The following is a 16,673-nucleotide window of genomic DNA, read 5'->3' on the forward strand; positions in this document are numbered from 1 at the left end:
CACATTATTCCTCTCAGCAGTAGCAAGATGACAGTTATTACTTCAGATTCCCAGGAATGTCAAATTCAAACTATGCACAAGCACCTGTAAAGCACAATTGAGTTCTACCCCATCATTCAAGAGAGGGAGGACTATTTTAAACTTTACTAGTCTGGCAAATTGCTCAGACTGCATTTCAATAACACAGACTGAACTCAAAGTTTCACAGAAAGAGATGCTGATCTAAACCAGACATATCTGACCCAGGTGCCACAGAGTCCTAAAGCAGCAGCTAATGAACATCTGTGGGAAAAGCACTGGAAAGAAGCAAATGATCCGGTGAGGGCAGCTGGATATAACATGGAAGAAAACCCATACAGCAGAGCTTAACAGAAAAGGGACTGATCTCATTTGGAGACAGGAATGGCAGGAAAACACCGTGAAATGACAAGTAAATAATTACCACTCCTTTTGCTGTGCCACCATCTCCATCCATGAGTCACACAGACAGTGTGTGCTAATTCATTTTTTACCTGTTCCCTTCAATTCCACCAGCTGGGCTGTTAAATAATATTCCTACCCAAAATCACACAACTAAAAGGTAATTATGTCTGCCAATGTTGTCTGATCATGCAAAGTATTTTTCTCATTAGCAGAACTTAGTGTGAATTAATAATATTTTTTGAAACATTACCCTCTGCTTGCAAAAGGCATGAGCCACCAAGGAGTTTTTCCAAAGTCTTATGATTTGGCCACAATGATAAAGTCTGAAAGTCTAAGATCTATAAGAAATCCTGTTTGTCAGCATTTAAAACTTTCACATGGTGACTTTCACTGCCTTGGAGTGACAGCAGGGCAAATGTCTGGGATCAACCAGAGGGCACAAAGCACTCTGAAACATCAGTTCTGCTGCTGCTGGGAGGGGGCTGCAAGAATTGGTTCTGCTTTCCATAAAATCTCAATGGACCTTTCCTCGAGCCAGAAAGGAAACCTAAAGAGCCAGTTCAGCAGAGTTGAAATGGGAAGGTTTTAGATGGTAAATCAGGTCTCTAAAATTTCAATGGAGGTATCTTCCCCTTAAACTTACAGAAGGTTTTCAGTTTTCTATCCCATTCTCAAGCAGAGCATGTGAAAAGGCCTTTAGAAACTTTCTCACTTCTCACCTTGAACATTTTTGGGGGAAATGAAGCAAATCAGATAATAGGAAGGTAATTTAGCAGGCATTGAAACAGACCTGGACAACCTGAGCTGTGGCCTCAGGGCACACAGAAAGAGCCCTGGGGTCTCCTCTTTTCCCTCTGAGCAGAGGGCTGACTCCCTTCCCTCCTCCTTTCTTGAGTGTCACCCTCAGTCCCAGCCCCACAGGGGGACATCAGAGGCACAAGGGGTTGGAAATGCAGTTGGAGCCACTTGCAAGGGTAAATCCTATCTGGGCCTCCTGTCTGCAGTGGGCACCAGGTTATCAGGGAGCTGCATCCTCACCAGAGAGCTGGAAAACCCCTATCAGCATCTCCCTGCTCCTCTCCCAGCCGTGACACAGCTTATTTAACAGCTCATTTTCCTGCAAGGAAACTGGACTCTCTGAGCTGCTCACACAAGACTTTGAAAAATGTCTCCTTTTTTTTTAATAATTAATGTAACAAATTCCTTCAGAAGTCATTCATCTTCACTGCTGTACACCATGAAAAAGTGAAACAATCTGACCAATCTCAGCCTTCTGGCAAGGCAGGAAATCAATCCCACTACCTGTGCTGGACTGTAATGACAAATAGGGGCAAGAGAGTATTTAACTCTGGAATAATATTAAAAATTTAATTCAATAATTACAATTATTGAAGTCATACTTAAGATACATTGAACATTTGCCCGCATTTATTATAAGTGATTCCAAAGAATGTGTTTTGAGTAAGTCCTGCACTTCTCAGTTTTCTTCTGCATTACTTAGTGAAAAAAAATCCTCTTTCATTTGTAGCGCACAATGCCAAGAGCTACACCCTTGTGTTCAGTTTAACACTGAAGCTTCCCCTCCTGAGTGCCCTGAGTGGTCTCCAGACTTAGAACTCAACATAATCAAGATGCTATGAACATTTTCTCCTTCTGAAAGGCCTACCTACACTGCCTTGCTCCTCGGGTCTTCATTTTACCCATGAAAAATACTGTGACATTTCATCTTTACACCCAGAACTGGCAGAGCTTAGCAGGAACCCAGTCTCATTAACAGGTGGGCTCTACCTTTTTGGTTTCCAGGTATAAAAATTCTTATAGGTTGGACTCTTCCAAACTGCTTTGGAAGTCCTGTTTGTGCAAAGCAGCCGTAGTCTGTGCTGATCAAGTGTCAGTCACCAAAAGTTCCTCTCAGATATTTGCTAGCTGCTAAAACTCTCTCTAAAACAATACCAAATAACAGACCAACTCTGGTGTTTCTCTCAGAGCCAGTTTCCTTTTATTCAGTGCCCTCATTAGAGTCAGCAACAAATAAGTAGATAGAGCAATAATAAGGCTAAGTTTATCTTGTTTCCTCCACTCCCTTTTCTCACTGGATTACTAAGACTTGGAACAATAACAGGATGCCGGGATGCAGGATGGGAAAGGCTGACTCCCAGCTGGAAAACCTTGGAGCTGAACACTCCCAGTATTGCTTCACAAAAAGAGAAGTGGATTTTTCTATTTGATCTTCATTTTTTGTATTCTGCTTAACATTTTGGGATACCGTTGGGTTCAGTTTGCCTGATTTGGTACCAGATTGAAGCTCGGCCACCTCGGACTTGGGTAAGAGACAAATGTTATTTTCTGTCCTTCAGCCACCAAGTTCATTTCAAAGGGTTTTTTACCTCCACCCAAATTATTTTCTAATGCCTTAAATAATTCAAGAAATATCAGCAAATGGGCTATTAATTTTGTACATATCCAGCAAATCCTTTGGGCCTTACACTGATGGCACCCACACCAAGTTAAGTACAAACAGCAGAGCTGTTTACAATTGTCACTGGAAGAGGAAAATCTCTGGCTTTGTTGGGTTATACCATAATATTCCCAGATTATTTTATATATATATATATATATATATATACACAATTTCCTGGGTTTTTTGGGTATTGCTTTGTAATATTTAGATCATGTTGCCGATGTTCATCCATAATGGAAAAGAGGTGGAGATTGTGCTGCCAATTGCACCTGTAAAGCCTCTAGGAAGGGATTTCCCTCCTGGTGTGGACAGGTGCAGCTCCAGGACTGTTTGTAGTGAGCAGAGGTGCACTGGGCTGTGATTTGATGCAAATGTTTTATGGAAGTGGGGTGGATTTGGGGTCTGTCTGTAAGGTGAGTGGCTTTCCTGTGCCCAGGGCCAAGAGGTCACAGCCACCGTGTGCCCTGGCCAGCTCTGGCATATCTGTTTAAAACTGAGAGGGGAGTTTATACAAACCCAGGTCAGTCTCCTAATTCCCGAGTTTAAATTGTCCCAGGTACTTTAACACCCTAACTATGGAGTGCCAGGTTTTACAGACCTTGTTCTAAAAGACCAGCAATTCTTATTCCAGAGGTTCCTTGATCTCAGTGGTTCAAAAAGACCCATCTTTTTTTCTGATGGGTTATTTTATGAGCAGTGGCTCGACACAAAAAGTTGTTTGAAAAGGCTTTTATCTTGTCCTAGAGCAGGTGTAGCAGGTCCCTGAACTAACAAGCTCGCTGTGCAGCTTGCAGAGACAAAGCATTTATGCATAAGAGATGAAGTGATAGTGGTTTTTCTGTAAGAAATCTATTCTGCAATAGTGGGACTGTCAGTGTGCACAGCACCTCACCGTGCTGGCTGTCACGCTGTAATAAAGATAAAGGAAGGAAAGAAATGCAAGGAAAAAAAGATATGGAAGAAGATGAATTTCTGTGAGAAAATCTCTTGCATTCCTAGCTCCCAAAACCATTCCAAGCTGGCTGTTTCTGCAGTTAACAAAGGTATAGTTAATCAATGTGTCCCTGCCTTCTGTGAATATAAATCATTAGATCAGCATTTGTAAAAGCACACAGTATTATAGATGTTCATGCAGGAAAATATATTAGACAAAAGCAAGGATGCTCCAATGATTTACAAAAGCTTCTCATCTTAGGTTAATTTGTGCCTGGTAACAACAACCCATATACCAGAAACAAATCACAGAAATGCTGACTTGAAATTTATCTCTGGTATCTCCAGGAGATGCTTTTTATCCTTAAATAAAGGGTGACCCACGGGAGAAAAGGACACAGGATGCATTTAGCGTAGAAAAGCCTTACAATAGTATAATTTGCTAGAGAGAAGAACCTGAATTTACAAGTAATAAATTAATTTGAAAGCAAAGGATAAACTTAATTATAAAATAATCATTCCTGCTTCTCCCACAAAGCCACAAATCTGGGTTATTTTTCAGACTGCTACAGCTGCACTGCAATGCAACAGGAGGCATTTCCCAAAGCTTTGCTCTTTAACAGAAGACCATAAAACTGTTCTTTAAACATTTTTAAAACAAATTTTAACATCAAAATTGAGTCCCTGAGCAACGTGCAGCTCACTGGATATGGGGCACAGAGGCAGGGCAGAGTTAACAGCTCTGCTGCCAGCTTTGCCTCACATCCTGCCTCTGCTGAGGGAAACTGCTCTGAAAACAGGATAGAGGTAAAAATCAGGGGCGTGGCTCAGAAACTGCTCTGATTTACAGCACTTATGGAACAAAGGACTTCACTGTCCCTCCATAAATCAATTAATATTTCAAATTCAAAATAGAAAAACTTTCATAAAACTCTCATTTCTTGTCTGGGTATGTGACCACAGGCTTAAATCAGGTCAGAAAATACCTTTTGTTTTCTGAAAGAGAAGAGGTTCACAGAATCAAGATAACTGATAATTCAGTTATCAGGTTCACAGAATCAAGATAACTGATTATTTCTGGCAGCTGAGCTTTCTGTAAGGAATCTTCATTGTATTTTCATCATAATTCCAGGTTTTGCTCAGATTCTGCAAGTTTAATTCAGAGGTTCCAATGTTAGTGCCAAGAAGAAAATAAGAGGCTTCAGTTGTGAGAAATTTGTTGGGTATGAAATTACTTTGGTGTCTTTTTCTTTTTTTTTTTTTTTTTTAACCAATGGGTTTCCCTTGTTGTCCTTGTGAGTTTACAAACTGAAAACCCCTCTGAGTTCAGCACTGGTGTGAGTGGTTTCCCTTCCTCCCTTGAGCACAGCAGACAGGGATTGTTGGTGCAGACTGGAGGTTTGCTGGCACAGAGAGGTGCCCACCAGAACAGCTCCCACACAGGCCTTGGAGAGCTGCAGGAGAACAGAGCTTGGTGAGCCCCGAGCTGGACACTCTCTTGAGCCATGAGAAAGTTTTTTGTGGGCTTCCCTTCAGGCCTCTGCTCTGCCAAGGGCCATGCAAACACAGAAAACAAACACTCTGGTGTCACTGTCATGGCCAGGAGCCACCAGCTGTGCTGCTGAGGAGCTCCAGAGTCCCTGCAAACCCAGGGGTCCCACCAAGAAATGCTGGGCATAAACCTGTGCAAAATGAAGGCATGGTTTAGAAATGAAGGCACACCAGGAAACTCCCCTGTCCAGCCCTCCAGGAGGGACCCAGGCAGCCCCACTCCCACCCCAGACTGTCCCTGCTGGGGGCTGGAGCCCCTTCCCAGCTCCAGGACCCAACAGGTCCCTCCACACACCCTCTGTCAGACCAGGATTCCTTCCCAGTTCCAGCCCAGGTCTCCCATGGCAGAGTCTCATTCCATAAAGCCATTTATTCCCAGTGCAGGAGCACAGAACAGCCTGAGCTGCTGCCTCCCAGGAGGGATCCCAGCCCAGGAACCTCTGGGCTTTTATCCCCTCCCAATTCAAGCGTGCCCAAGTCTGGCTCTCCCTGCTGAGCCCTGAGCTCCTGCCATGTCTCTGGCTGTGCCACAGCTCCCTGTCCCTTTGCTGGGCCCCTTGCCTGGGGCTCCAACCATCCCCAGGGCTCCACCTGAGCGGCCCCCAGAGACCTTCACAGAATGAATTCCTCACCACGCCACTCACCACTGCACCTCCTGAATTCTGCAGTGAGCCTGGCCTTGGAATATGAAAAATCAATAAAAAATTGTGAATAACCTGTTTGCAGCTCTTCAGTGCAGGAATACAAATTAGCCCCTTTCATTTGATTTTCACTCATCTGCATCAGAACTTCAGATCTGTCAATCAGAATGGAACTGGCTGTATTTTGAATGCAAGTTTTTGCTGAATATTTTAAGTAAGCTCTGTCGTCTCCTGAAAGGAAAGTTGTTTGTGCCATGGGTCTGATCTGTGCCTGTGCTGCTGCACACATCCATTGGGCAGGCAGGGAGATTTGGGGCCCAGCCCTCCCACATGCTAACTAGGACATTCACAGGATTTCCAGGGCTGGCAAAGACAGGAGAAGGGCACAAGGGCAACCTGTGCCTCCATGGCACTGCCTACACTTCAGTTTTGGTGCTCTGAGAATAGACCAGAAGTCAAGAGCTGAACAGACACTCTGGAAGACTTTTCTCCAGGCAAGTATTTTTGCGTGAGACATAGAGCAAAACTCTTACACTAGATTAGCAGCTGCATTTGAAAGGTTTATCAAGTATTAGCCACAAAAGTCCAGAAGTTATAGTGGAAAATGACAGATATTTTAAAGAAAGGCCAGCATGGTTACCTGCACAAACTAGGGAAGTGGCACAGGTACCTTCCCAAAGAGCAGCAGAGAGAAAAGAGTGTTCTTCTGCCCCAGCATTGCTACCTGAAATGCAAGGACTTACAGACCACCATCATAATTAGAGGTAGACAAAAACACAAAAATGTTTTCAATTCCTCATTTTCAAAACCCAAAGAGGCCGCTTCTATTGTCCCAGTTGTCACCAAGATCCTTCTGTTCCTGTCCACTTTCCCCAGCATCCTCTGCCACAGCTTGAGGCAGCAGAGGCCTCTGTTGTGTCACACATCTGTTAGAAAGCCACACAGCAGCAGTGACACCTCCCTCTGCCTTTGTCCATTTCCCTGCATCCCAGTCCCCCCCAGCCCCAGCAGCAGCACCTGCAGGGTGCCCCTGACACCTAGCAGAGCTCAGCAGGGACAAGGTGGGCTCATGCAGCACACAGGGCCCTTGGCCTCATTGTGCATGACAGTGGGAAGGGAAATTCCACTTCCACCAAATTCCTTCTCCTGCCTTTGTCCACGTTTCTAAGCCATGCTCTGGTAGCACCAGTCTTCCTTTTCCTCTTCCTTTAGTGATGCTATCTGCTGTGAATCTGTGCCCTGGGAATCCTCTAGGAGCACAAAGCCTGCCTTCCAGTGTTCGGCCTGAGCAGACCAAGGGCTGGTGCTGCTGTCCTGCCAGTGATAGGAAATCCTGCCATTGATGGGAATGACTCCTGCGATGGGCTCAGCTCCATCAGCAGAATCCCCCTGGCACAGAGCTTCAGTTGGCTTGTCCATCCTGTTGTGGGAGAGTCCCTGCCTCTACCTCCAGCCCTAGACCTGAATTCAGAAGGGCTTTGCATTCTCTTTCTGGATTTTGCTGTCATTATCTTTCAGATATAAATGGTCTGTCTGCAAGAGAATCAGTTTACTCATGACTTGATGAGCTTAAAGGCCTTTTCCAACTTTAACAATTCTGTGATTCTATTTTAGGATTAGGCCAAGCAATCAGTATTAATAATAATGTATCAGAGTTCTCAAAACCTCCTCTAGGAGCCCAAAGCTACAATGAATTTGTGTATATTGGCTGTTTGCTCAGTGCTGATAATTTAGGGGTGTAGGCTCTCATTAAAGCATTAACAATGATGGCACATTTTAGTGTCATTCAGATGGCCAGGGCACTCCAGACACTTACCCAGCACACAAACAAAGAAGAGAGGGCAGAAAGCAGGAGAGCTGGAATGCTTTTGGCAGTGGGTCCATTTTACAAAGAAAGAAATGTGAACTCCACGGGGACAGAACTGTCACAGAGCTCCATCCTCTGTAGCATCATTTCACAAACACCTTTGCTTTGTACCCTGGACTTGCCAGCAGCAGCTTTGGCAAAAATTAGGATTAGAACAGATACTGAATGACTGAGTTGCATTTGGACATGAGTTCAGTCCCAAACAGGAAGAAAGGGACACATTTCTCTGTGGAATATATTTTCTCATTTCCCTGCTGTGAAGTGATGAGCTGCATCACCTGTCAAATGTGGACTGACCTGCAGCTTCTTCAGATGAAGAGAAAGGGTTTATTCACTCCAGAAGGGCTTTTCAGAGGCTGGGATTAGAACATGAGCTGTGGCAGAAATAAATGTTCCACTTACACAGCCTCCAAAGAGAAAAAAGTTCCGCCTCAGCTTAAGAAATATCTCTCTTAAATCACAACCACTCCCACATGGAAACAAATCCACACAGAAGAGAGTCACACAACTTACACAGCTTTCCTCATCTTTTTAAGCTTCCCTGTGTCTGGGGCCTATATTTTCAGGCTCTCCAGCTTTCCTTTATCAGCACATTAAAGAGGAAATTTGCTGCCCTCGTTTTATTTTGATTTAAAGATGGAATTTTCTGGACAAAAGCTAAGCTGTAACTAAAACTATTGCAAGACTCATTGTAAATTCGCAAGAGCAATAATAATATCACTTGCATCATCTCACAACATGTGGAGATAATACAATGGAAGTGTTCCAGGAAAGGACTGTAACTATAGGGATGGACATAAAAGGTCTTAAAGTTAATTAAACCTGGTCTACAAGTCGGCTGGATAAGGGCAGGAAATAGAGAAGAATGAACTGACATTTGAATGGGACATTCTAAAAAGGGAGAAAAATACAGAACGCTAAACAAAATCTATCCAGACACACCCTGTATTTTTAGCCTCTTGCCCCAGTCAGAAAACAAGAGATTTATGTGTATGTGCATGCTTTCTTTATCTGCCACAACATTAATTTTCAGAGGAAATACTAATGCATTCATCTACCCCAGAGAACGCTGTGGACAAAGGAATGAGCACACACAGACAGCTGAGCAGGGTTTCTCTGCTGCAGATTGCTGTTAGGGCAGTAAATATCAGTTTTGGTGACCTATGATGCTCGTGTGCCACACAGGTACTTCTGCTCCTGAGCTTTTGTTAAAGAAAAACATGGGGAAAAAAAATCTTACCTGCTGTAAACACAGCTACATTGTACTTTTTAAAACATCACATTTATTGCAAGTGGTTCCTCAAAGGAGAGGAACTTTTCCTTAATGAAAGGGGCTCAGCTGGAGATCTCTGCTAGGAGGCCTCTCTCATATTAAGGATTTATGTGGAAGCAAAGGGGAAATGGAGAAAGCTCTTCAATACATTATCCTTATATGTACCTTATATTCTTGCAGCTTGGCCAAACTCTGGAACACCCAGTGGGAGCTTCAGCCAAGCTCTGTGGAGCTGAGCTAACCAGGGGAAGCCCCAAAACAGACCCAGTCTGAAAGGTACACACCATTTATTGTAGGGAGCAAAGCTGGTCAGAGAGGCTGGAGAAATCTTTTCAGTGATCACAAACACCTCCAAAATGCCCAAACTATTCCACTTCTGCACTAGAATGAATAAATATTTTTTGGAGGATTCTCTTGTCCTCCTGCTCCCCCAAAATCAAAGAGCATCAGAGTGGGAGAGGTGCTGGGGATGAGAGGGGTTCAGGGAGACTCCTGCACCTCTCTCTGTCCCACTGAGCCACCTCAGTTTGGGATGAGCAAGAGGAAGTTGGCTCAGAGGAAGCAAGAAAAAAAGCTGGATCTACAGCCAGGTAAATATGTCACTGAGACTGAGAGACAGCCCCTGCCCAGGGGGAGTACACCTGATAATCCCTGGAATCTGCTTTTGGATGCAAGGAAGGGAGTAAGTTCTTCACCTGTCTGCAACACTGGCACTTCATCACTATTTTCAACATCTGTCTTTATCAATAATTATCCAGATGGGAGGTATCTTCCTCTTTATCTTGGACAAGGAATTTAGAGAGGGAAATGTCTGCAGTTCCAAACTATGCGTGCAGAGTGATCCCACCCATCTTATCAGCTCGCTTCAGAGCAGAAGGGCTGCACTTAACCCAGAGTTAACCCCCACGATGGCTCTGGCTTCAAAAGCACTTGACAACTGTCACCACAAGATATGTGGCCAAGAGCAAATTTTCTGTCATTTGATTGTTTGTTTCACTCCTGCAACATCTGCCAAGTAAATTAATCATGGCAGTCATAGGTATTGTGGGATTTCTGGTTGTAATGAATGGGATGCTCTAAACCAGAGAGCACAGAATCTGTGTGACAGTGATGATGAGGTGAGAAAATTCTGTGCCAACCCCCAAACTCTGCCTGTGGGTTTGAGCACATTTCCTAACACTAGAACACCCCTCAGCCCTCACAAACCTGCTCCCAGGGATTAGAGGCTGTAAAAAGCTGGAGCAGAGTAGGTTGGGACCTTAAACTCCATGGGATTAATGCTGTCAACAACTAAGGGAAAGACAAAATTTTCTGTTTATGATGATATTTTTATTTGCTATGAAACAAAATAAAAAATTGGTTTAATAATTGAATCACAAATATTTCAGCAGCTGTGTTTATACTGGGCACTGTGCTGAAGCACATTTTATCCCTCATTACATTTTGGACTGACATATTTGTACATGAAGTAAAAGGCTTTATGCATGGCAAGACTGGACAATACCACTTATTTAAAGGACTCTAATCCATTTTGAGAACTCTTCAGGGAAAGTAAAGCATTATGTGACTATAGGAGAAAGAGTCAGTAGCCTCAAGCAGTGCCAGAACATTTCAGTGCTTCATGCTTTGTACGTGTCCTACTTCAAACTGGTTCTCATCAGCTCTCAAGTGTCTCAACAGCTTCTGTGGTGACAACCAACAGGATCATGAACAATGAGCAAAGCCAGGGATTCAGCACCTGGCAGAATTCCCCTGCTGAGGGTGTGGAATGAGGAAGATTGTTAAAGCTCACCTCAGACTGAGTGTGGCTCTGACAGACCTTCCCCTCTGCTTCTCTTCTGGGCAGAAGGTCAGCAGATTTACCAAGATGGGATTTCTTGCTGGACATACCAGGATGGTCACAGAAAAACAGTCATCCCTAAAAACAAAAATTAGCTGCATCACCAGTCTGATGAGAGGGAAGTCTGTACTGTCACTGCTCATTTTAATTACTCCAAAGCATTATTTTACCTCCATCACATCTGTCATCCACAGCAAACAACCCTCAGTTCAAGAGTGCACTGTCATTTCAACAACAGAAGTCATTCAAGAATTATTAATTTAGCTAATCCAAAAATAGTCCTTCCTTAAGGTCCATGAACAGTCCAGTAACTGAAACATTAACATATATTTAATTTGCTTCTCAATTACCAAATTTACAAGAAGGAAACTCAGATAAAAACCAGGTTACTACAGATTGACAGGAAAATTATTTGATTAAAAATGAGACTAGGAATCAAAGCTTGTGCACATGACCTGGAGGAGCAGCCCCTCTGGGGTGGCTCATTTTCCTGGGTAACATTTTTGACATGGCACAGAAAAATAAGTCCTGGGTTTTTTTGACCTAGGTGGAAGTTGCACACTTTTGTACAGACTCTTGAAGTCTTCTTGTATTAGATCGTGTAAGGGATTCATTTCCACAAACAGAAGAGTTTTAGATCCCCAGACATATTTAAATTAACTCTATCCACAAAAGGCTACAGGTACCAAAACAATGCAGGACGACCAGGCACAATCTATCAGCCCATCTCTCCCAAATATCCCCAGGAACAGAGATTCTTTGAGGTTTTCTTGAATTCTAACAGAAGCCAATTTCAGAGCTGATTCAGGGCTGTGCAGGTGTTTTGTAAAGGGAAATCAAGATCTAAGCCAAGCAAATGTGTATTTGTGAACAGGAAATTGAATCTGAACCTACACCAGAAACACACATTCAATAAATAATTGTATCCATTCTTTATCAGATACAAATCAGGCAGGAGCATAGACAGCACCTCCAAACTGCAAATATGCTTTTGAAAGTTTTTAGAAAATGCCTATTAAGAGAAGGTTAACTAGAAATTGAGAGAAACCAATAGAGGTTAAAAATCCTTCCACCTTTGGGCCTTGGTGCTTCACTGTTCTGACAGGACCCTCTCAACTCAGTCAGATTTATCAGCAAGGAACAAAAGGGATCTTCCTTCCTTGCTCGCTCTGTTTTCAACCAAAATCTTCCTGGACCATACATTTCTGATTTTCAGCTCTCACTCTGCCTTCTCTCAGGATTCACTGCAGCACTTTAAACCAGCAGGTCACTCACTAAAATGCAAGCAGGGCTGTCAGGATTCTGGGAGGACTCCTGGGTAGATCCATTTTTGCTGCTCGCCCATCTTTAGGGCACAAGCTGCCACTCACTAACTTGGAGAGTGGCTTTGCTTCTTTAAAAAGAAAAAGAAAAAAGAAAAGGAGGATAAAAATAAGGAAAAATTGGGAAAAAAACCACACCAAATCAGGTCTTGCCTCCCTCATTTTCTTCCCAGTTCTGTAGCTGAGATAAAAGAAAGACTTGGAGCACAATTTGGCTGCCTGCTTTCCACCAAGGCAATAAACACTTGATGTATACAAAGCAAGTATTTACAGGTCTTTTATAGTCAAATTTCTTCATATCCAAAAGAGAAATCTGTCTTAGCTGAGGACTCCATCCACCCATGAGGTGAAGTTGTGTTTTGCATCATCCAGGAGAAACTTTCTGGTGAGCTGAATAGACAGGGAAAAACAATCATGAATAAATTTCCCCCAGGCCTACCAGAAACTTGAAGCTCAAATCACAAAGCAATTTCAGATTAGAATTAATTCTTTACGTTAATTAATTAGAATTAATTCTTTTCCTTGGAAAGAAAATAGGAGGAGCCCAAATCAGAAGTGCTGAATTATGTCCTCACCTGTGTTTATACACTGCTGCAGCATCAACACCAAGAACTGAGCAGCACCAAATGCAGCACAAGTGCTCTCACAACACTGATATTTTTAAAGTAGCAAGTTTGCTTAAGATACTGCTCAAGTGTCTGTTCATTCAGAGGTACTATCCCAAGTAGAAAATGTCATTTTCCAATCCATTTTCAGGCAGGCATTTGCACTCCAGACTCTTTAGTCATCAGTGGAAATCACTTCTCAGATGCATAGAATCGACGCAAGGACAATCAAAACTCCAGCCCCAGGTAGTCAGGCTCAAGGCCTGCTGAAATCAGCTCAACAACCTGGAAAGGCACAAGCAGCAGAGTGTTCTCAGGAAAGAACACTGCTGTGCCTTGCTGGGACATGTGACAGACACAGAAACACTGAGTTCTGCCCCACCACACGTTACATCCGAAAATAGAAAAAAAAAAAAAAAGATTGAGTCAAAATTGCACGATTTCCTTAGACAGCTGTTCTCAGTGTCACTGGGGTTTGAGGACCTCCCCAGTTCCTGCTGTCACTGAGTGCCCTCAGCTCCTGTCCCATGGGAGCCCCGGCAGCAGCAGCAGCACGGAGAGGAACGGGAGCAGAGGTAACAACACACTGGGGACACGGCTGAGACACAGTAGGGACACAGCTGGGGACCTTGGGGACACAGTGGGGACACACCTCAGGACACAGCTGGGGACACCTCCTGCTGCTCCTCTGGGAGCTGGGCACAGCCATGGGCAGCAGTTCTGAGCTGAGGGAACGGGGACAGCAGAACCTGAGAGCGTTGTCACTCATGGCCCTGGTCCCTGCCAGGACACCACAGACACAGTCCTCTGTGCTCCAGTGCCCCTTTTGGAACAGATAATGTTTTATATCTGCCTGCAGGGCTGTCAGAGACATAAGGAGCTTTATCAGCCCAGGTTTGCACAGCCCTCTATGGCCCCTGAAAGGCAGCATTAAGTATTGCTAAGGCTATTTTCTTTTAATAATGTTCTGCCTGCTCACCAAAACTACAGCACAGCAAAGGAAAAAGATAATTTATCCCCTCCTGTGTTTGGTGTGTTAATTTTCTGTTCCTCAGGGCTTCCTGCATTCCCACATTTAGTTCTAGTCTTACCCATCTTCTAGATGAGAAGTTAATGCTGAAATGGATTCGGTATGGCCAGGCTGTTCAGAGTCATTCTGCTCCCTGGGACCAGGTCAGGTTCTGCTCTCTGGATCTGCCATGGTTTCACTGAGCACAGCAATTTTGGAGGTGTTTAGATAGTGTATCAAAGCATATTTTTTCCATCTGAAAAATAATTTTTCAGTGCTGTCTGCTCCAAGAAAGACTAATTTTTTTGTATGGGGTTTTTAATTTTAATTTACACTAATCATTTAGATTCTTACTGGAATCATTCAGATTCCAGTAAGAGAAAATAATCTTTCATTTCCAGCCTTTCTCACAATCAGTTATGCAAATTATCTCAACAACACGGACACAACCCTTGTAAAATGTGTTGTTTTTCTCGTGTATTTGTATATCTCGTGCCACTTTTAGCAAATTTCTCTCTCAGGATGTTCATTATCACCACTCTACCATTATCCATTTGGGGCTTTTTGGATGCTGAAAAATTCTCAAAGATAAGCATATGGTTTTAGTATGACTGACCAGGAAAATAAATCATTTGAGAAGCAACTGTCCCTCATGTCCTAAAATCTCTGTACAGAAGCCTGGTTTAACTTTTGTTTAACATACAGGCATAGAAAAAATTTCTTTGCCAGCTAAACTACTAACCTTGCATAAGGATTAACACACACTTTTAGAGTTAGAAGTAAACTAATCCAATGTGGTTTCATTACATGGAGACTGTATTTATATCAGCTGTTCATCACCTTTACAGTTGATCACTTGCCAAAACAACCTGTAAAATGCAAAGTTTTAATTAGTATAGTATTGTCTGTATCTCCACCTGACATTTTTTAATAATTACTCCCAGTCTGGAAGAAGAAACTGTACTATATGAGTCATGTGTCACACAAATCACTTTGAATACCAGAATTTCTCAGTTAACTGTCTATAGTACCCTGCAGACCAAGAGTTATTTGCTAAAATAATTCAACACATAAAATTAATAATATGAGTGGGAGAACCCATTATTTGCTGGAAGAAAATTTAAGAGCAAAGCAAGAAACTCAGCTGCTTGAATAAACCACTCCCTGCTAACTTTCAGGAACATTTATGGTGCCTGATTAGAATAAAAGAAGCTGGAGCTGTTGGGCTAATCAACCAGGGACAGAGGGATAAGGGGCTGTGTGAGGCCAGAGCAGGGCAGGGACTCGCGGCAGCATCCCAGAGATCCACCTGCATTCCCACCTTGCTGAAAACTGAGGGGTCCTTGCTTCTAGGGATGCACCTGATTCCTATCCCTCAGTCCTGGCTGCCCACCAGACACAGAAAAAGGGAAAAGCTAATCCCTACAGGAAAAAAAAAGGGAAAGCTGATCCTACCTGTTAATAACCCCTGTTATCCCTCAGAAACCTTCTTGCTCCTGGCTCCGTGGGAATGCTCAGGCATGGCAGTGTCCCTTCTGCTGCTGCCTGTGGCACTTTGGGTGAGAGCTGCTGGGAAGGAAAACTGTCATGGCCAGAAAAGAGCATTTAGTAGAGCTTGTCAGGAGCTGGCACCCAGGAAAGTGCCCTTCCCACCAGGACTGCTCACAGGGCCCTGCTCTGTGTGTGCTGCCAGGGAAGGGCTTTCCTGAACACCGTGAGGACTTCAGTGGCAACAGCAAAGGCTGCCACGTGGAAAATGGGCATGGTGCCCTGGGGAAAGTGTCCTCAGGGTCAGCCTGTCCTACGGGGCAAGGCACTCCCATGTCCCTGGAGAAGTGCAAACAAGGAGCTGCAGAGTGCACTGTCATTTTCCCAAAATGAGCAGCTTCAAAGTTGCCAAAGGTGAAGCAGAGATCAGTTTTTGCAAGAGGCTCTCCCACCTCAATCTGTCTTTGAGCTGCAGTGCCAGAGGGCAGTCAAGGACCTCCAAACTGCTGCCAAAGGGACCCTCCACTTCCCAGGGAGGCTGGACAAGGAATGAACAAGGAATCCACTAATCAGGAGTTAAAGGAATTGAAGCCTCCTTAAAATCTACAAACACAAAGATGGACGTGCTGAGTGAAAGAGGCAGCTAAATTTCAGCTGAAATGCACATTCATGTAAATAGATTCAGTCAGCCCTTTTTGCTTCAAAACTTCCAGGCAGCAGCTCAGCACTACAGGAGAGCTCCACTCAGCACAGGAGCCAGAAAAAAAGGCTCTTTAAGCACTTTAGTCTGCTCTTTGGCCAAACCACAGCCTGTGTTGGTTGGCATTGGCCAGTGGCTTCCTTTGGTTATTGTGTTTTGTAGTTTTATGGATAAAAGTCAGACTTATGCAATCACAGCAGAATCATATCGCTGCCTTCCAGTTTCCAGTTGTAAAATGTCCATCTACACAAATAAAGTATAGAAAAACAACTAAATTATACTCATTTTTTCTAAAAATATTCAAAGTCAAGCTAAGGGCATAGAATAGAAAAAACAAGCTAAATCAAAAAGCTTTGTTTGAATCCAGAAAACTGTATCAAACACAGCTTATCTACCAAAAAGCAAATTCAAAGGCATCTCCTTCATTTCCTACCCAGCCACAAAGGAGGAACATTCCTCAGGTTATGTACAACAATGTGAGAGAGAGAAAAGTACAGCAAAGCAACATTTCATGGTAAATAAAATCTTTTTTACTGACATTGATGCTGCACCATGGGATA

The 16,673-nt window shown here is 43.5% G+C and overlaps 1 protein-coding gene across 4 annotated transcripts in view; it reads left to right on the top strand.

The window, feature by feature from the left end:
- Positions 1-2,540: 2,540 nt before the first annotated feature.
- Positions 2,541-16,673, top strand: part of CDH5 (cadherin 5) — a 28,446-nt gene continuing 14,313 nt past the window's right edge. The window contains exons 1-2 of one of the 4 annotated variants that reach the window (XM_038148207.1): positions 2,541-2,748; positions 9,330-9,425. The gene's annotated coding sequence lies outside the window, so the exon portion shown is untranslated. Of the gene's footprint in view, positions 2,749-9,329; positions 9,426-13,373; positions 13,492-16,673 lie in introns of those variants that run through there. The other 3 variants (XM_038148205.1, XM_038148208.1, XM_038148206.1) reach the window with 3 other exon arrangements.

The sequence above is a fragment of the Motacilla alba genome, chromosome 11 (genome assembly GCF_015832195.1).
Source record: "Motacilla alba alba isolate MOTALB_02 chromosome 11, Motacilla_alba_V1.0_pri, whole genome shotgun sequence".
NCBI lineage: Eukaryota > Metazoa > Chordata > Aves > Passeriformes > Motacillidae > Motacilla > Motacilla alba.